This window comes from Furipterus horrens, unplaced genomic scaffold (assembly GCF_987537825.1).
Source record: "Furipterus horrens unplaced genomic scaffold, mFurHor1.1.pri manual_scaffold_4, whole genome shotgun sequence".
NCBI classification, from domain to species: Eukaryota; Metazoa; Chordata; class Mammalia; order Chiroptera; family Furipteridae; genus Furipterus; species Furipterus horrens.
Window position 1 is genome coordinate 142,408,090 of NW_028327174.1, and position 22,170 is coordinate 142,430,259.

Below are 22,170 nucleotides of genomic sequence, written 5' to 3' on the forward strand. Positions count from 1 at the left end.
ATACAGATAGCCAATAGACATATAAAAAGATGTTCAACATCACTAGCATTCAAAGAGATGCAAATTAAAACCACAGTAAGATATTACCTCACACCTGCCAGAATGGCTATCATCAATAAAACAACAAATAACAAATGTTTGTGGGAATGCAGATTGCTGCAGCCACTGTGGAAAGTGGTATGGAGTTTTATCAATAAATTAAAAATGAAACTTCCTGATGACCCAACAATTCCACTTCTGGGACTTTATCTGAAGAAACCTGAAACACTAATTCAAAAGAATATATATATATACCTCTATATTCATTGCAGTGTTATTTACAATAGCCAAAGATTTGGAAGCAGCAGCCCAAGTGTCTACCAGTAGATGAGTGGATAAAACAGCTGTAGTATATTTACACAATGGAGTACTCAATGGTAAAAGAGAGGAAAATTTTACCCATTGTGACAGCATGGATGGTCCTGGAGAACGTTATGCTGAGTGAAGTAAGCCAGTCAGAGAAAGACAAATACCATATGATTTCACTCATATGTGGAGTCTAATGAACAAACTTAACTAACAAGCAAAACAGAGACAGACTCATAGAGAGCAGGCTGACAGCTCGTGGGAGGTGGGCCTGGAAGGGGCTGTTGAGGGACTGAGCAAAAAAAGAAAAAAAGAGAAAGAACTTCATGAACACAGACAACAATGTGGCAATTATGGGGGTGAGGTGGGTGTGTGAAGGTGGAAGAGGGTGCAGGGGGATAAATGGTGATGAAAAAAAATTAAAGCAAGACAAAAAAGTGTTGGAATTCAAAGGAGGGTTTTTAGAGTGAGACTTTCTTCAAAGAAAACTGCACACTTACTAAGAGTATGCAGTTTCTCCTTCACTCCTCACCGTGGGAATAGTCTTACTTCCTCACTATCGCCCCAGACAAGTAAGAGGAGCTTTAAGAGAATCACTTACCAAGTCCAATTTGTCTGATAGAGGAGCAGCATTTCGTTTCCCAGGCTATGTACTTCTCTGAACTGGATGTTAAGACATTGTCCTTGCCTGTTGCAGCTATGGAAACAGAGTGTGGTGAGAAAATTGTTATGCAAACTTGATTTGGGTCTTCTGGAGTTTGGGAAGCACAGAAATTACTGTCTGACTCTTCCCTTGAGAAGTCTGAATGTGAGAGGCTATTAGAATTGCCTGTGACCACAGGTCCCAGACTAATCTGCAGATGTGGATGGAGCTGAGTTGCTGAGTTTCTATTCGGTGCCATAAAGACAACTTGAAAAGTAGTAAGTCTAGACTAGCACAATTTTGAAAGGAATCCTCAAGAGAACTGTGTGTCTGGGTGAGTGGACCCCAGTAGGAAGAAGCTGTGTAGGGTGTACCAGGAAAGCAGGAGTTGAAGAGGAAGTTTATGAGGTTAGCAGGAACGAGTCTCATCCCCATAATGGGCAGATGTCCAAGGAACCAGAGTGGAGGAGGTCTCCAAATAACCCACTGAATTACCCCATAAGAGAAAGAGTTAGCCTTTGTATATCTGCCATGGAAGACAGTTTTTAACATTCAGCCAAGTAAAACGATAATTTTGCTCCTTTTCATCCAATTCCCAACTTCTTACTCTTAAGTTGAATGAGTCAGAAGCAGCAGTGAGTGACTGGAGAGGCGGTAGTGAATAAAACCAACACTATCCAATTAAACCTGGGAGCAAAGAGCAGATAATTGAAATTGAATGTAAAATTAAAAGTTCAAAAACTTGTTTGGATAGGAATTGTTCATACTCAAAAATAAGAGCTATTCGTATTCCAGATTGACTGTAAAAGCAGAGGGGTCCATGGTTGTTTTAAAATATGTCTGTAATTTCTCTGACATTCCTTCATTGAAGAGGTAGAGTCTACGTCAGCTCTCCTTGTACCTGATGATCATTTGTGACTGCCATAATAAGTGATTATGGCGAAGTTGCACTAGGTGATTTCCAAAGCTCAATCAGATAAGGAATGCAGCTGGCCTGCTGGCTTCTCTTAGGCACTCACTCTGGGAGCCTTCAGCTACCATGTAAGAAGTCCAGTGACTCTGAGGCTGTCCTGTGCAGAGGCCTTAGGCAGAAGTCATACTGAAAGAGAGACAGAGACAGAGAGAGGGGCTCATCAATGGCATGGCTGCAATTAGGGAGAGGCGAGTGAGGTAGTGTGTGGCCTTCACTTTGGGCACAAAATTAAGGCAGGGCGCACACACACACACACAAAACATCCAGTAATCAAGATAAATAATATTTTAGTGCAATATTTTTAAACGAGCAAAACAAATGTAAATGATGAATACAGCATTAACATTGTAAATAAAGACAGGAGCAGTATTCCTGATTTCCTGATTATTCCTTTCAATTCTAACTTCAGTGTGGTTTGACAAAGCACTGTCACTCATCTGACTGACTGGAAAGAACACAAGGCAACTTTCTGAGGTGCTGGAAATATTCCACATCCTGGTTTGTTTGATGTCTACCTGGACGTATATAATTGTCAAAAGTTACTGTACTGTATATTTAAGATCTGTACAATTTATTGTTTGTAATTATACAACTCTCTATGTGTATATGTTTTTAGAATAGGCTGGTGTGCCAATTCAGTCTAAGGAATATTGGAGGAATGTTGCAGGAGGTTTGGAGGACAGACATTTACTTACTCTTTAAAAGAGAACAATGGCAATGGATGGTCTCTGGACAGCACTCTGTGAGTGCAAGAGCTGAAACATCTGTGGGTATCTGTTTGCTACCCTGAACAGGAAGCTGACATATGGAGATGGCAGAGCTGAAAAAAAAAAAAAAGCCGAGAGATATGGAGCTGGAGCCCTAAACTTTGCCCGATCACTGTGTTTACTCTGGACCATCTCACTTCCATAAGCCAGCATCCTTTTTATTTTATAAGTCAGTTTGGGTTGGCTTTTTATTACAAATTCAGAGAGACACACAGAGAAAGCATAAACAGAAACAGTTAGGCAGGAGGAGCTAGCAGTGAGCAGAAGTCATGAAACAGCCCGAAATGGAGGGCAGACAGCGTTGTAAGCAGCGCCTCCCACCTACCAGGCACTGTGCTTTTCACAGGATAAAGGACAGAAAATGAGACAAGATCTCTGCTCTCATTGAGCTTACATTCTAGCTGGGTGTGGGAGGCAGGAAGGGGGACAGTCTTAATTTTAGAAACTGATAAATATTATAAAGAAAATAATGCAGGGTAAGGAGACGTGGAAGGGGCTACTACTTTTGATGGAGAGCCAGAGAAGCCTTCTCTACAGAGGTGACCTTTGATCACTGACCCAAATGAAGAGTGCCAGCCATTTGAAGCTCTGAAGCAAAAATATACTTTCTAAGTAGAGATATAGCAGCACATTCCTGGATGACAAAAAGAGGAAAGAGTAGGAACTCCCTAGGAACTTTAATGTGCATAGAAATCATATGGAGACCTGGTTAAAATGAAGATTCTGACTCAGTAGTCTGGGTGATGTTTGAAATTCTATGTTCCTAACAAGCTCCCAGGCAATGCACATGTGTCTGATTTATGGAACATAGTTGGGAACAAGGCTCTGGAGAATTTCTTCCCCAAGTGTCTTCTATAACCTGGCCCATAGAAAAATACAAGTTTCCTTAAAGATCTTTACAGCCATTTAACATTGATACTACATCCAAAGATGTAATCATCTTTCTAGTAATACACTTTAAGTTCACTGGTCACTGATACATTGGAAACCAAAACCAAAAATATTTGACCCTTCACAGTTTGAGAAGCACTGTCCTACGTCCTAGAATACTACAGCTAGAAGGAACTAATCTTCCTACTAATGCTGCAAAGAAGCTAGGAACATTAAAATACTAGGTCCAATGGAGAGTGGAAATAAAATGTCAGGTGCAAAACTTGGGGATTGGCACGATCAACATTACCATCATGAGCAATATCACATACACACATACAGACACAAATGCACACACACACACACAGAGCTTCCATACAGGACTCCTGGAATCCAGGGACTATTTCTCAGACACACACCCAGCTATGTCCTTTCTAAGCACATCAAACAGAACTGAGCAAAGGCTTCCTCATCCTGAACTTTAGAGGCTCCTGAATAATAGTGCTCCCTCACAAGCCTTCCAGTGTGAACAGGCTCTAGAGCTGTTTATTGCCATATTATTAAATATTACAAAACATTAAGGATCATTAGACTTTCTAGGAACCAATTTCAACAAACCTTATTAGAGGCATAAGGAAAGCAAGATAAATAGAGATAGGACTAAACTGAGTCTTAATTATGGTAGAATTGCAAAGACTAAGTAAACCTGGTCTCTAGAGGTGCATCCTCTGAAATGACCTTCCATTTCTCTGTGTGCTTGGGATATAACCAGAAAGATGTCACATTTTTCAGTGTATTTTACCTATGAAAACTGTCTTCCTTATAGTCCTAATTATTCTTTAACAAACTCCCACTGAGGTAACCTCAGTGGGTTCTTTGAAACTTAAAGGCACCTGTCTAGCTCACTGTGGATGGCTTAATATGTATATAACATGAGTTTGAATTATTTTAGTTCCAAATAACAGAAAACCCAATTCAAACTACTTTAAGAACTAAAGGAAATTTATTGGTTCATATAAATGGAAATATAAGAAATGGGGTGGACTTCAGGTAACATGAAATTCAGGGACACAGTGGTGGTCTCAAAAACTCAGTTTCTTATCTCTATTATTATTATTTTTTGCCATCATAAAGTAAGGATATTACCAAAAAGATACTGTGTAACTGGAGCAAGTTCTTTCCGTTTATCATTACTGCTGATTTTTCTTGACTTTGTTTGGAAAACTGACTTATACTCTCATATTATGTAGGACAGAGATTCCAAAATGTCATTCTAGCTAGCTTATGTTAACTTGAGTGAGAGATTCTGGAACAGTGTTGGGATGTACTCCACCTAAAAAACAACCTGCTCCCCAAATAACTTTCTCCCACAATTTCCTTACTGCACTAGAATTCTGTGGGTACAAAAGAAAAGGAATTTAAGGTCAGATGGTCATGACCTCCGGGTGCCTTTTCTTTCTCACTTAAGAGAGACGAGATCCAATCAGACGCAACATAGGTTTCAGTGTCTTTATTCTTTTATAAACAGTGTATTATTTGAATAGGGACAGATAACACTACATGTTCTCAAATGAGATATAATTTTACATTTTTATCATGCCTGAGATTCTTTCTTAGCCATTTGCTCCTCCTAATGGCTTTCTCCTAGATACATATATATTCATTATCCTAACATTCTCCTTTTTCTTCTTTACCTTCTTTCTTAAAAATCTTGAATGTTTTCAATGGAGTAAAAAGTTAACAAGAGTTTAAAGATTTTTTTTCAAACATTAAACAAACTGAAAAAAAAATCCTAACTCCTTTCTTTCATTTGAGAAACTAGAGGCCAGTTGGACCCAGCAGATAGAATATAAAAGTAGTTTTTCAAACTGTAATAAATTAAAACTGCATATTTGTTATAAATCAGGCAGAGGGAAATGCTAACATGCCATCTAGTTTGCACTTAAGTGATGCATTAGTAATAAGAGTCGTGGCTGGTAAATGTATGGAAATAGTCCATTGTCCCACAAGTAGAATTCCCCAAGAGTCACTTAATCCTTGGGAAAGGATTTTGCTCATAAAGTGCTGACTCTTGAGCCCTGCAGTAACATGTACCAGTGAGAGACTGCGCTGCTGCCCACACCTAAGTAACCTGTTGTTAGAGCAGACCAAATAATATATACTTGAAAGGCAACTAGAAAGGTTCTTTGTATCTTGATGGATTAAACTGGAATTGCCAGGATCTATCTTTTAAGCAGACATTATCTGAGCAGACAATTGGGTGCAAAACATTTTGCTAGGCTCTGAGGATGAATTTGTGACTTGGTACCTGTTCTCATGGAGCTTATGGTCCAAGGGGGAAGGGAGACATTGCATAAGTAATTATTAAACTAAATATACAAAAAGAACAAAAACAAACAAACAAAAAAAACCCCTAAATATACAATTACAAAGTAGGATGAATACTGTGAAGCAAAAGTATAAGGTACAATGGTACAATGTGAATGTATCACAATGGGTTTAACCTTACTGGAATCATGAAGTAATGTCCATGGCAGTGCCATTCACTGAGACATTGAACTGCGACAGATGACAAAACCTGAGTAGAAATATTATGGTTTTAGTTGGGATAATCTAGGCTTGAGACAGGCATATAGCGACGTTAAATAAGCATTCAAATATATGGTGAAGGTCTGGATTGGGGATAAAATTTTTGGAATCCTTGATCAATAGATGATAAGCTAGAGGTGAAAATGAACTTAGAAAAGAGGGTCTATCCCTTAAGGAATTCCAGCATTTAAAGGTTAGGAAGAGGAGGTTAGTTGGCAAAGATTGAAGAGTGAGTGACTGATGACAGAGGCACATCTACCTTTAAACTAAAGAAGCTTACAATTCTGGGTCCTACTCTTGCCCAGGAAGAGCCCTAGACACATGATTCCATGGTCATACATTTTTGTAAAATTTTCAAAAGAAAGACATCTTTCTTTCTTTTTTTTTTTAAAGCAGAGACCCAAATTGTATAAGCTTCAGGTCCCACCCATCTGCCCCTAAGTAACAGGAAGGAACAAAACTGAAAGTGTGATTGCATAGAAGTGATGGTGGTGGTGGTGGTGGTAGTATTAGGGTACTTCTGAAGAGAATGTGCAACTAACCAATGTGAACTGAGAAATGTATGCATTGGATTTCAGTAGGGGTGTTGATCAGGGACCCTGGTAAGAGCCCCTCCACTGCAGTGATTTGGGTAGAAAGCCAGATGCAGTTGGTTGATTTCAAGAATTTGAATTGTGAAGGAGAGGGGAGAAAGGGTGGTAGCAGAAGAGAAATAAACTGGGGAGAAAGGTTTTCTCTTCCTCTCAAGAGAAACTTGATGTTAAGTGCTTTGCTATTCAAAGAGGAGGAATCAATGGAATTTCTGAGTAATAACAGAATCCTCTCCAAATGGGATGCGTTGAGATAACTCTCTGGCAAGAACACAAAAGTTATGTGGAGGAAATGTTTTTAACAAGGGAATACTTGAGAATGCTGATGGAAAGTTTCACAAGGTGTTGAAGATTCAAGGGAAGAGATAAGTTTTCAAGTTCCTATGAGTTTTCCCTTCACGCTAACTTCACTTTCATTTGCAAAGGACCCAGAGGAGGTGAATATCCAGAGGCTCTGAAGAAATTGAGTCAGTGTTTTTATTGCCCCAGTGGGCAAATCTACACTGCTCCGGTTTGTGAAAGCACAAGGGGCCTTGGGGATGATGGCCTCATCTCCACCCAGGGCACTGAGTTCACTTTATATTCAACTCCCAAACATTTGTAGGCAAACTATATAGTTTGCAGCTTTCTAAAAATATCCAGTGATTGCAGGGAGAAAGGGGGTTCGAACGGGGTTAAATGGTAATGGGAAAGATACAATTAAAAGTTTTAACTTAAAAAAAAGCTCAGCTTCCCTCTAAAGTCTTATAAACGTTTTAAACTGTGTTTCCTTTTAAACATTTGCTTAATATTGGAGAAACGCAAGTTGTTTGTTTTTAACAGACAAAAAAAGATGTCTGACAAAGAAAAAGGGATTTTTTTCCAGAATATTAAAATAAATTATTTTAAATGTTTTAAATTGGATTTCTGAGTATTCTTTGATGTATACTCTTATATCAGGTTTATGAAAAAGGGAGCAATTTTCTTCCACAGAAAAGATTACTGGAATTCAGGATTTGAGGGTATAAGAAAAAAATTTTAAATGCCTATTATTTATTTGAATTTATTAGGTTGATATTGGTTAATAAAATTATATAGGTGTCAGGTGTACTGCGCTATAATACATTATCAACCGAAGTCAAGTCTCCTTCCATCAACATTTATTCCCCCTTTAAGGAAAGACAATCTTAAATGACACTAAATAGAAATGAATATTTTTCCTAGCGCCATGCAATTCTGAACCCTTCTTGCATGTTTGTTTTAATCTTTTATTGAATTATATGTCTAAGAATGCACCGTGATTTGTTAAAAATAATTTAGAAAGTGAGAATATTAGCTCCCCTTCGCCCCATGCCTCCTCATTAACGTGCTTCTCATCACCATTCCATACCACTTTAATAACCCTACCATGCAGAAAGCATCCACAGGGTAGTCTATATATTAAAAAATGTTTAAGACCCCATAACTAGAAACAGAGGTTGCCAGTTCCCAGATTGACAGGTTTAGTTAAAATACAGGACGCCTACCTAAATTCAAAATTCAGATCAGCAACGAAAAATATTTTTTAGTACAACTATGTCACAAACATTGCATGGGATATACTTGCCTAAAATAAATTATTCCTATCTGACCCTCACATTTAACCGCCCCGTATTTCCTCTGGCAACCTCACAGATCCCATTGCCTACATCCCAGGACAAGCGCCCGGGAGCTAGTTTAAAACCCAGGACCGCTGGCCAGGCCGCGCTCCCTGATTGGCCGAGGCGCGCCCGCCCCCACCGGCCGCAGGCGTCACGCAGCTTGGGCAGCCCGGGCTCCGCTGCCGCGTCCGCCTCCTTCGCCTCCACCGCCGCCACCGCCTCCTCCGCAGCCTCGGTCGGCTCAAGTGCGGCGCGCGCTGGGGGAGGGGGCGCGGCGGAGCGCGAGGTTGGCGTCCTGCCGCCGGGGATTAAGTTTCTCAGTTGCGTGTGAGTCTTATCTGCGCGTTTATCCCGAAGCTCCTCGCCGGGCCGTTACTTCAGAAGAGAAGAGAGAGAACGTGGGCGGGGCGAAGCAAGGCACTCCGAGTCCCTGGAGACCCCGGCTCTCCAGCCCTCTGCCCCTTTTCGTCCCCGCCCGAGGCAGCTGCCGCGAGCCGGGTAAGCGGCGCTGGTGCACGGGCCAGGAGGCCGGAGCGCGCTCCCGCGTCCCAAACGCGCGCCGGCTGGGGGTGCCCGGGGCTCGGCGCGCGGGCTGTCGGCGGGCGGGTGCGCGAGCCCCACCCCGCGAGGCCCGGGAAGCCGCAGCTCCTCTGGCTCTTTAAAAGGATGAGGTCTGGAAGTTTCCTCTGTTCCTCGCATGGCCCCTGAATGATATTCCTAGACCTTTCACTCTCCCCTCCCCCAACCCGTTGTTTTTGCTTACTTTAAGTGGTTTGAAAGTTTTCTTTTCCTTCGGCTGGAGGAGCATAATACCAAGAAGGGGGACCCCGGGCCTGCGCGTGGGCCGTTGCTTCGGGGCTCAGGAGCCTGTTGCTCTCCGCTGCTGTGGACGCGCCCCAGGCCGGACACCGCTTTCCTGTTACGCGGTGCCAGGCGGTGCAGGGTGGGTAGGGTGAAATACCACCCCCCACTGGTGTTCCCCAAGCCCCCTGGCGGTGGGAGACCCAGATCGTGCCGCTAATTGGTACCCGCCTCCCCCTCCCGGCGCCTGTGCCTTTTTATTTGCCTCCGGTGTTGGTACCAGCATTTTGCCTTTGCTTCCCGCTTCATCCTCTTCCCTTCCCGCCCCCTCCCCACCCCTATGGGGTGCTTTTGTCTGATTTCGCAGACCCGGGATGCCGGATGTTCCTGAGGAAGCGCTGTTCGGGGGACGCTTTGTGTCTTAGGGAGTTGTGTGTGTTGAAGGTGGTGATGGTGTAAATGTTTGCTTGCGTTCTTTGCAGAGGCACAGAAGTCGGGCTATTCTTTCCCGCAGATCACTTTGAAATTGAAGCTGGGACTGCGGAGAAGAGGAGGCGCCGAGCGTTGGTGGCCTCCACTGCGCAGTGACTGGGCCCAAGTTGGGGACCGCGGGACATCGCCATCCTTTTCTGCGGGCGGGGCTGTTGAAGTTACTCTGGTTGGAAAGAACCCGGACTTGGACGCTGTGTGTGTTGGATGGGGAGGATGCGGGTGGCGACTAGGGTTTCATGGGTATCCTCAGATTAGATGACCATGACTTCTTCCCCAACCGAAAAGGAAACCTCTCCATGTTCTTTTGAGAGGGAAAGAATCTGGAAAGTGGCCTATCATTCCAGTTTTGGTGGACAGCTGTGGTGTAGACATTTTTGTGTGTCGGTAGACATTTCCTTATTTAGGTTAGATTTTACAGAATAAATAACACCTGATCTGAAAAACTAGGTGATGGTTTGGGGCTTGGGAATTTTTACATGTAGAACTTTGGTGTAGTCATCTAAAATGAACTTCTTGTTAGTGTCGAATGAATGGTCTGCGTTTGTAGTGTGTGTGTTTAGCCACTGGTAGAATTTAAGTAAACAGTGGCATTAAAAACCCCAACAAAACTTGAAGTTCTTTGGCTTGAACTTCTAATATGTACAATGCAGAGCTCTGGATGGATGCACCTGTCCCTTGCCAGAGGGAAGGGCGGACAACACTTAGAGCATGATGGTGATAATCTTGTCTGGCTTGCCCAGACATGCTGTTTGTTAATGGACTAGTTTACAAATGGACGAATCTATCTAGATTGGGCTCTGTCCCTGCTCAGAGTTCACATCAAGGTCCTTTAAAGCAGAGGTCTGTAATTTTAAGGGCCATAGACCAGATCTGCCTGCTGCAGTGGTGCTTTTCACTAAGGTTTAAGAGCTAGGAATGGTTTGTACATTATTAAATGGTTAGGGGGAAAAAAAGACTGTTTCACACGTGGAAATTGTACAAAAATCAAATTTCAGTCTTTGTATTAAAGTCTTATTGGAGCACAGCCACACGTGTTCCTGTTGTCTGTGTCTCATTTTTACTGTGCATGGCATAGTTGAGTAGTTGCATAGTTGAGAGAGATGTATAGCCTTCGAAATCTGAAATATTTACCTCTGTTACTCTGTACAGAAAAAGTTGCGAGCCAAAGCCAGGCTTTAAAAGTATTGCTTAAATACTCCCTTTGTGATGGGTGCATTGTTTAATTTCATTGCCTTTCAGGCCCTGTTTATGGTATCCCCAGAACTGGCAGACTTTTCCCCAAAAGATAGACAAGTGAAATCAATGTGTTGGGATTCTCTCATTTCCAAATTTCACTCTCAAAATTTTTTCTAGATTTTTGGTATTTTTCTCTGTTAGAATCTAGAATAAACTGGAGGTTCTGACTAGCATAAATTATGTATTTATTATTTTAAGTTTAATATAGATAGCCATATTTTCAGGTGTTCTTCAGGAGTTCTAGTGACTTTGGACAGTTCTGTTGCCTGAGCACCTTTTAAGACTGTAGTTTTGTTTATCTAGGTAAAGAGAGGGAGGGGTTAGGGCATGTCATGGGTTCCTTTCCACAGGCACATTGTCACTTAGACACAGATGGTTTGGAGAGTCCCTTTGACTCTTCCTCTCGCCTCTAATAGATCAACCCCATGTGTGTCATACCTCTTCCATACATTCATTTTATTTCCTTGGCTCCTTCAGTATTTCTTCTCCCCTCTCTGGTTTTTGTTCTTCCTTCTCCCTTTAACACACTTCCTTTTATCTCCTCAGCCTGACTGTTCTGGGAGAGATAGATGTCGGTCAGTTTTCATTGTGTTCTAAATTCCTATCATGTGGACATTGCTCTGTTGGCCCATAAAAATGTTGTTGCAATTTAGATACCTTTTAAGTGCACATATACTGTGAGGGAGTAGAGGCTGTTTTGAGTTTATTATATCTCTGCAAGCAGGGGGTGCTCAGGACAGATTCATGGAAATCCCTGAAATGTAATTTTGTATTGATGCAGGCGTTTAGCCTTTAGCTGCTGGGTGGGAAGGCTTTGCTTACAAATAAAGAAGTGAACCTATAGTCTAGAGTTAAGATTAGGGTCTTAAAAACTGGCAGGTAACAATGAATTCACCTGGAAGATAACTGCCTGAGGTAATTCTCTCAGAATTATTATTAGATTATTTTCTTCAGATAACATCCCAAGTCTGACATCACGGACTTGACTCTTTTAGGATGACTTGGAGGTTGGCTCTGTTTTGTGTATTTATGACATGCACGAAGTACTTTTTGACTTTCATAAAATCTCTTGAGGCAAAGTTGATAAACTGGACTGGAAATGGCCCCATATATGGTGGACCAAGCAACACATCTGCCAGTAAAGATCCTATAATTCAAAATAAAGAAGCAGACAACTTCCTGTAGAATTCAGGACTACTTGGGGGTGCATGTGATTGACGGAATCTTATATCATCATTATATTTCCCAAACAGTTGTATCTGCTTTAAAAACACATTTGGCCTAAACTAGGAATTTGCTTGATATAGTTACATTGTTACCTACATCATTAACCCCATACTTAAAACAAGAAAGGTATTATTTTTCTCTTGTAAATTAATGTCATTCATAGGAGAGTATCAATATAAATACATTTGGGAAATTATATTTAGTAGGGAAAGTTGATATACTGAGATTAAATAATTATAGTGGGGTTCCATATTGGCAAATAAGAATGAGATGAGGAACTGCCTTCAGGTAAAGGAAGCCAATGTTAAGTAATCCATAGCCTTTCTGTGAAATACTTTCTGAGATATGAGGTAGTTATTCATTTAGTAGATAGTAATACGTAGATGGATTAGGAAGCATGTTGTATTGGGCTAGGCACTGAGGTGAACACAAAAGCAATACACTGCTATAGAATCTTATAGTCTTAGTTGGAAAAATAGGAAAGAATAAAGATTTTTTATGTAGTAAAAGTTACAGGGATTCAAAGAAAATCAGACATCAACATAGGATTGCTTGCTGACAACTTGCAGATGGCATCTTGTAGGTGGCCGTCTTGTCCCTATGTCTTCACATCTGTCTATGTATGTCCTAATCTCTTACGATGACACCAGTCATATTAGGTTAGGGACCACACCAATGACCTCATTTAACCTTAATTACCTCTTTAAAGACCCTATTCCCAAGTACAGCCTTATGCTGAGGTATGGGAGGTTAGGACTTCAACATACAAATTTGGGAGTTATGTCCCCCATAACAACTCTTAAAGAGACTGTAAGCCCCTTACAGACTATAGGCTGTGAACTGGTGAGACCTTGAGGAATGGACTGGTTCAGCGGAAGGGAGGCAGGTTATGTCCGAGGGAATTGTGGTAGTATAACAAGCATTGTTGTGTAATTTGATGTTTGTGAATAAAGGGAAACTGCTATTTGAGGAAAAGGTATTTTACTTTGGCCTGAGGCCACTTGGTTTCTTTATCCTGATGTTTACTGGAAAATTGGCCCTTTTTGTAGACAGAACCTTAGTTTTCTTTTTAAGTGTTTCATAAAAGCATTATTTTTCTTAAATAGTTCTATCTCCTGAAAATGGGTAAAATGTTACATTTGAAAGATGAAATGTTAGTGTCGTAAACATCTCATGATGCTTTTGGAGCATAATTAAAGCAGCATTTTTTATTCTTTATATTGCATTAATCTAAAAACTATATGTATATCCTGTGCATATTTTGTTGGTGTATATTTGGCATAATCTTTTTCCCCCAGAAATCTTTCCCTTTTTGTAAAAAACAAAAGATTTAAAAACTAATACATATACGATTACATAAAGTAATGAAAACTTTTTTGAGTATTGAAATTATAATGTTAAAGCAACTCTTCCACATTTGGCCAGTTGTGTTAAAAAAATAAAAGTAAAAAGATACTGAAATTCTTGCTCTTTTTCTCCTTGCCTGTGATGGTTAAATTTTTTTGGTCTAGGAAATTCATATCTTTATCCCCCTTTTAGTTTCATTTATATCAATGAAAACATTTATTGTTATTTTCTTATAAAACACTCTACCTCCGGATCTAAGGTGCTATAAATAAATGCATGAGGGGAAAGTGAAAAAGGAAACACTTGTAAGAATGGAAAAAACAAAAACATCAGCCACCAAAAAAGAAAAGAAAAAAGAACAAGAAAAAAAAGCCTCTTAAGGAAAAACCTTTTTAAGTTATGATGATAATTTAATATTGATAATTCCATATTAAAATGATGAATATTTAATATTGATAATATTTGAGTATGTTTTTAGGTATTTTATGATTTACTCTATTGCTTACAGTTTAAAACTAGTTACAGTAAAATACGTAAGATAGTTATTTTAGTAACTTTTTTGATGATAAAAAAGCATATTTTAAAAATACATAGTGGAGCAAAAGTAGCTTTACAGCTCTTCCTATGTAAAATAATACAATAATTAATAAATAATAACATAGGAATAAAGTCTGTGTTTCACCTACTCACAACTGTGAACCTACTTTTGCTCCATCCTGTATATGGGAGATAATAGACTAGCTCAAAAAAACAAAAAATTTACCTGTAATTCTATTACCTAGGTCCAACCCTCTGCCCACTAAGAAAACACATATTTGTGAACTGAGGATGGTATAAATTATTTTGATATAACAGGCACATATGTAGAGATGTTGATCAATAAATTTCACTGATCGCTTTTTTTCTCAGGGAGAAAATAGAATCTGAGATTATTAAACATCCATCTCTTTCATAGCATCTACTTGAACCAAGATCTCAACTCTGAGGAGGTTAACTACCATGTGGTACACAGGACACCAGTGGAGAATGCATTTCTAAATCTTGATCTCTATTTAAAATTATTTGTTACATCGACCTATAGTTAAATTTGGAATAACTACATTATGTAATTGGGTAGTCCCTGGCATGCCTTGCTTCAGGGAACTGGATGTTGAAAATATTCTGCTCATATGACATCACTAACCCAACAAAGCCATGATGATTGAATAATAAAGTTAAAAATATTCTACAATTTAAAAGATACTATGTGATCTATACAAGATATGCCCAACTTTACTTAAACTTTCCTAGACTCCCTTAACAGTGTTTGTCTAAGGTATTACTGGATAAAGTCCATACAGCTTTAGGCTAGGTGCCCCCCCCCCCCCCCCCCCCCCCCGTGCCCCTCTATCTTTCCATGGGTATTTCATTTTAATTAGTCAAGTACGAAGTCTGCCTCTGGGAGACATTAATTTCCTACTGAAGGACTTGGGTGGGCCTCAGCTATAGGATTCAATAGAATTGGAATTTTGCTTATCTTTTCACCCCATCCATTTCCTACTACATTCAAAATGTCCTTGGAAAGTAAAGTAGTCGTTCTTTTCCCCTTTAGAAAAGTGCAGCTTCGTATACCTCTTTATTCTGATATAATCTGCTGAATATATATATATTGGATCAGGCTAAGTCACAAAGTATTGGATTGGCCGAAAAAGTTTGTTTAGTTTTTTTCTTTAAAATGATACAGTTTTCATTTTCACCAATAACTGTACTGATTTGGATATTTTGAGTATGCTGGCTATCTCCTGTGTGGTATAACATTGATTGTTTTCAGTTAATGTTTCGATTTGATCGTTGTCAACTTCAACTGGTCTACCCAACTGTAGAACATCATTCAGTGAGAAATCTTCAACATGAAACTTTGCAAACCACTATTGACACATTTAGTCAGTCACAGCACCTTCTCCATACACTCTACAAATCTTTTCTCTTTTGTTTGCGTTTCAGTTGCATTTTTACCTTTCTTGAAATAATAAAGCATACTGTGCTGAAAATAATGCTTATTTTCTTCCATCCTCAATATTAAAATGGTTACACAAAAATTCACCAATTTTAATGTTTTTTTTTTAATTCACGCTGATGTAATAGCAGTCATAACATAATCTAACACATGTGTTTTGAATGAAGTTAAAGACAAGTGCTACTAGAACCATCTTATGAAAAAAAAACAAATGAACTTTTTGACCCACCTGATATTTTTAGATCTGTTTTAGGTAAGAAAACAAAAGATGAAACATCCCTGGAGCCTCGTTTATTGCTCCCTAGCCCGCTCCGTTAAATCTAGTGGACATCTGTTGGGTGCTGAACTCAAGGGTTTCAGGCTTCACCTTCTTCTCAAGTCAGGGGAAGGGATTGTTTAATTATTTTATTGAGGTATAGTTTATAATTGACATGATAAACTGCCCATATGCAAAGTATACAGTTTGTTGAACTTTGGCCTGTGCGAAACCATCCCCACAATCAGGACCAAACATATCTATCACCCTCAAAGATTCTTCAGGCTCCTGTTTAACTCTTTCCAGCTTCCCCTCCTATCCATGTCCCATCTCCATAAACACTGATTTGCTTTCTGTTCTTATAGATTAGTTTGTATCCTCTGGAACTTGAAATAAATAGAATCATACAGTATGTTCTGTCTTTTAGTTCATCTTCTTTCACTCTATTTTGGGATTTATCCATATTGCCTGTATTCATAATTTACTACTATTTATTGCTGAGTATTAGATCATTGTATGGATGTATCATTCAGGAATTAAAAAATATTGTTTAGGATTCTCTTGGCGTTTTGTCCATTGTCTTGTATAATATTTGTTCTTGGTTTCAACTATGTATATGTTTCAGACTTCTGTAGTTGGCAGTATTTTCTAGTCTTCTTATATTCATGCCCCTTTTGGATAAACATACAATTTAAATGTCCTTATTTAATGTTACTTGAAGTTTCAAACTATATTGTCATATTTTTAAAAAAACCTGTAACTGTAAAATAAAAAGATTTAAATTTTTCCAATCTTTGAAGATATCAAGTGATTAAGTTAAAAAGGTCACATAAGTATTGAGGCTTTCCGCAAGCTTTTTATCCTGTCTTGTGGAGAGTGTAAGTTTCAGTAGTGAGCCCTGAGCTTTGTTTTCTGGACTGCTTGCCTAATGCTCCTGGCTTGCTTGTTTTTGTACTTCTTTTTGATTAATTCATCTGCCACTGCTTGTGACAGATTTATGTGACAATCATGTAGTGAATTAGTTAAAGGGATAATTTGGTGCCTGAATTATCCAAATAATTGCAATGCAGGATATGTTATAGCTAAGATCATCGAACACACCAAGAAATGAAGTGAGGATAATTGTTATATTGTAAAAACAATATTCTGGCTAGAATCATTCAGACTTTTTTGGGTCATTTTTAACATTTATATGTTTGTCTCTACTGTCTCTTCATTTAATTAAAATTAAGTGGCAAAAACAAAAACAAAAACACCATTTCAGGCAGATGTGTTGTCTGCATTATTAAAATAAAAATTGGTCTATAATCTTATTAATATTTGGCCCTTTGAGTAGCATAGTAAAATACAGTTAATGAATGTAGTTAAATATTAGGTAAGTTAATTAAGAAGCAAATAGGCTTCTTTATTGAAAGAGAATAAGACCTTTTAAAATGTTTTCAGAGAGAAAATACCAGTTGTCAGGATGACCCTAGTGAGTCCTATGGAATTACATATGGTAACTAAATAGTGTAGCCTGTTATATTATCTGTGAATTAGTAATTAGGGTGTTGAATTGGTCCATGCTTATTTATCTTATATAGCTAAGGCTGTGTTCAGGTACATTCATATTAATTTGATTTTCCTTATGTAATTTTTCTGTATCTGAACTACTTGGCATTTCACCAGCATTCTGTAAACTATTACTCCTTTTGTTGACTGTAACTGACTGACAAGATTATCAGCTGACTTAGACAGTGACACCTCTTTGCTGACAGAGGAATAAGAGAGTTTTCTCTAGTAATTCTTCAGTATAGTTTATGAAAAACATTTCTTTTCTAGTTGTGGACAGATTTTATTATCTTGAGTATATACATAGTTATTGAGCAGAAGATCCAAAAATGAATATTTTGATTTAGTATGGAGGTGAATAAGAGAAAATTATGGCCAATTTTATATTGCTCGTATGTTTTTTATTCTACTGATATTTTTAATTTGCCTTATAGATAATTGTGTGAAATCAATTTAAGATATTTTCTCATCCATATTTAATTTGATCTTATTAAGGGTATCTTCCATAAGTAATTTGTTTTCATGTTGGTATAGGAACCAAAGTGATGTAAAGTAAGCATTATTTAGAATCAGCCAAGTAAATAGTAACATTATTTCTTGCCTAGTGTTGAGTGATTTTGAATGTGATACTTAGTGTGGTCCAGCATGAAGGGTCTTTATTTCTAACTGATTCTACCACTGAAATAATTTTAAAACATGAGAGGGGACCCAAAAATCCTGGAATTTATTTATTAAAAAAAGTGTGTATTTATTCTTACATGTTCAAACTTCAGTTACCTTCAGAGTACTCTCCATTTGATGCACTACACCTTTGGAGATGTTTTTTCCACTGCTTGGAACAGTGTTTGAACTTGTTGATTTTGATGCCTTTTAGTGCTTCTGCTGTCTTTTTGTTTCACCTCTTACCTGTCAGCAAAATGTTTCCCTTTGAGAACGTTTTTCATCATAGGACACACAAAAAAGTCTTTTGGGGTGAGACTGGGTGAATAGGGAGGGTGGGGCATAGGGGTCATACCATCTTTGGTCAAAAACTGCTGAACACTCAGCATGGTGTGGGCAGGTGGACTCCTAAATCACCCATGGGCAAACATGTTGAAAGAGTCTTCAAAAAAAATTCATTGAAGCCTCTCACAGCCTCCCACAACAATGCCAGCTGGTACACTGATAACGGATGGGTTCCTAGAACACTTACCTAGCGGGGGAAGCCTGTATTGCAAGGGGCTCACCCTCCAGAAGATAATTCTGGTTTTCTTTGGATCCCCCCTCGTATAGTATATATTTTTGAATGTTCCTATTTGCCAGTTTTCCTACCTCAGCTCTCCCCTCTTGTTTAACAGCTCCACCTTCTTTCTTATAAATCAAATCTGCTTTCACTTCAGCAACACTAAGAAGCCAGTGATTCCCTTCTTTTATATTTCCAAATTCTTTTCTCCTTAGATCCATGGATGTAATTGATTCATTCTTTTGACAAATATTGATTGAGTGCCTACTCAAGGCCAGCCATTATTTCTGGTGCTTGGGATATAACCCTTTGAGAAAAAAAGAAAAGGAGCCAACAACAAAAATGACTACCCTCATGGAACTTAAATTTTAATAATCCCTGTTTTCCAAGGACATTTCAAGATCGTTAATGTCTGAAAAGAATACATTTCCACTCCTTCCTCTAAAAACAGATGACATTTCTATTTCTGAGGTTGTTCTTTAAGCTAAGGATATCCCAATGTTTTAGTTTCCAAGATTAGAAGCATGGAGAATCAAGCTCTATTTCTGTCCCTCACTCATCCCTTCTGCGTCCAACACACTTCTAGTGGTCATTGAATCTTTTTGATTGTCTCTAATGAGTGTATCTCCTTTCTTTTTCCTTGCCACTGCCTTAATACAGGATTACATTTTTTTTTAATTAGGGTGTTCTAACAGCCTAACAGTGGGTTGTACTATCATTAGTTATTGTCTCTCTGGTGAATTATTTGCCCTTTTGCAAGAATTGTTTCTCCAGAATATAAATTTTAGTAACCCCTCCTCCACTCCCCACTGTATTTTCATACTTCGTCTGCTTGCAGGTCAAAGTCCCAATGAGACTGGAAACATTACTTTTCTAGCTCCTGTCTAGTTTGGTAGCCCAGTACAATAGAACTATTGCATTGAATTCTCTGTTTTCTTTATGTTTCATTGCCTTGGCAGACATCTTCCCTTCGCAAGAGATGCCTTTACCTCTCAAGGCTCTTTCCACACTCTCCTTGCTTGTGCACCCTTCAGGCCAATCACATGTCATGTTTCCTCCAAATTCTTTGACTCATGGTCACAGAATTGAATTCCTCTGCACTCACACAGAATTCACCGCCTCATGTTGCAGTGTAATTACTGTTTTCTACTAGATTTAGAGCTCAGAAGTTAGATACCTGTCCTTATTTTGCTTTGCCTTATGCTTCAGATATAGGCAGGTACAGTTTGGGAGGAGGGTAGAGTTTATTGAATTTGGGGTGGCCCCCTTACATTAAAAAAAAAACAAAATATAAATTCTAAATTAGATAAAAGTGCATATTTACTTAAATGAGAGTGGAAGAATCCTGTGCAAGTGTCTTCATGCTAAATCTCCTTATGCCTTGTGCCTAGGGAAGTGTAAGTGCTCCATTAAAACTTGCTGAAATAATGCAGTGGGTCTTTTGAATTTGTTATATAAATATCACATTTATATAATTATTTTGCTTTTGCCTTTCTTAAAGTTAGGAAACAATGCTTTTCCATTCCATTGCTTTTACTGTTGTTAATAATAATACCTTATGCTTCAGTAGCATTTTTCATTTTCTCAATAGGATTAGATTTCACTTTGGTGGGATGGTTCAGTTCTGCCCGTGCCTCCTGTTAGGCTGGCGAATGCTGAGGGATTTTCTGAGCACTTTCTAAATTATCTTGCTGCCCCTCCATCTTTTTATCTCTTCTCCCTTTTAGCTTCCTCACCTCATTATTTCTTCTTTCTTTCTTCCCCTATTTGTTTATTTGGGTCTTGACATGCATCAAGCCTATTCCATTCCCATATGTCTTTTCTGGTAGGTAATACTTTCAAATATCAGATTTTTGGCAAACTAAATTTTGGAGTTTGCAATTATTGACTTCATTTCTACTCCTTTGAAGTATTGTACAGGTGATTTTGAGATTCCTCTGTAGTACAGAAAGTCTGTATAGTTTTTGGCAATGGGAAAAGAGATGTCCTAAAGCCATGCACTCTTCTTTACTCCATAGGTAAAACATGGTAAAATCTGCAAGTCCCAAGCCAAAAATGGTCAAATTTTATTTGTTTCAAGGAGTTATTTATTTAATAAACACAGTTAACCTGATATTAAATTGGAAATATCAAAACAGAGAGATTAGTGTCCAGGCATTTATAGAAGACAAAATAATGATAGCAATAACTTTTGTTTGCCTATTACTTAGAAGCACTTTGCATATTATGTTATTACTAATGCCCAGAATCTCATAACTAGTAAAATTGTCTTGTGTTCTGTTTTTTTTTTTTTAATTTTTCAATTACAGTTTACATTTAATATTACTTTGTGTTAGGTTCAAGTGTATAGCATAGTGGTTAGGCAGTCATATACTTTACAAACTGGTCCCCTTGATATATCAAGTACCCACCTGGCTCCTTTTGTAGTTACTACAATATCATTAACTGTATTCCCAATGCTGTACTTTACATTCCTGTGATTATTTTGTGACTAGCAAGTTATACTTCTTAATCCCTTCATTGTTTTCACTCAGCGCCCAACCCCCATGTTTCTGTTTTGTTTATTTATTTTGATCCTTAGATTCCACATGTAATTGGAATCATACGATGTTTTTCTTTCTCTTGACAGATTTATTTCACCTAGCATAATACTATCTAGGTCCATCCATGCTGTCACAAATGATAAGATTTCATTTTCTTTTTTTTTTTCGTGACTGAGTAATATTCCATTGTGTTAATGTACCACACTTGTTTTATCCACTGGTAGGCACTTGGGTTGCTTTCATATCTTGGATATTATAAATAATGCTGCAATGAACATGGGGTACATATATTCTTTTGAATTAGTATTTTGGGTTTCTTCAGATGAATATTCAGAAGTGGAATCACTGGGTCATAGGCAGTTCCATTTTAAATGTTTTAGAAGAAACTCCATACTGTTTTCGCTACTGGCTACACCAGTCTGCATTCCCACCAACAGTGCACTAAGGTTTCCTTTTCTCCATATCATTGCCAGCACTTATTGTTTGTTGACTTATTGATGATAGCCATTCTGACAGGTGTGAGGTGATACCTTATTGTGGTTTTAATTTTGCATTTTACTGATGATCAGTGACATCGAGCATCTATAATATGCCTGTTGGCTCTCTGTATGCCCTCTTTGAAGAAATGTCTATTCAAGTCCTTTGCCCATTTTTTAATTGGATTTTTTTGGTGTCAAGTTATATGAATTCTTTATGAATTTTGGATATTAACCCCTTATTGGATGTATCATTGGCAGATATCTTCTCCCATTCAGTAGTTGTCTTTTCAGTTTGTTGATGGTTTCCTTTGCTGTGCAAATACTTTTTAATTTAATGTAGGCCCATTTGTTTATTTTTTCTTTTGTTTACTTTGCCTGGGGAGATATATCAGAAAAAAAAATATTTCTGAGAGAAATGTCAAAGCTGTTACTGCCTTTGTTCTCTTTTAGGAGTTTTATTGTTTGAATCTTACATTTAAGTCTTTAATCCATTTTGAGTTTATTATTGTATATTGTGTAAGAAGGTGGTCTAGTTTCATTTTTTTGGCATGTGTCTAATTTTCCCAACACTGTTTACTGAATAGACAGTAGCCCATTATATGTCCTTGCCACCTTTGTCATAGA

General features: G+C 38.4%; 1 protein-coding gene across 1 annotated transcript in view; it reads left to right on the forward strand.

The window, feature by feature from the left end:
- The first annotated feature begins 8,570 nt into the window (after positions 1-8,570).
- The window catches only part of MPDZ (multiple PDZ domain crumbs cell polarity complex component), a 171,370-nt gene continuing 157,770 nt past the window's right edge, over positions 8,571-22,170 (forward strand). Inside the window, exon 1 of the mRNA XM_090274100.1 lies at positions 8,571-8,894. The gene's annotated coding sequence lies outside the window, so the exon portion shown is untranslated. The remainder of the gene's footprint in view (positions 8,895-22,170) is intronic.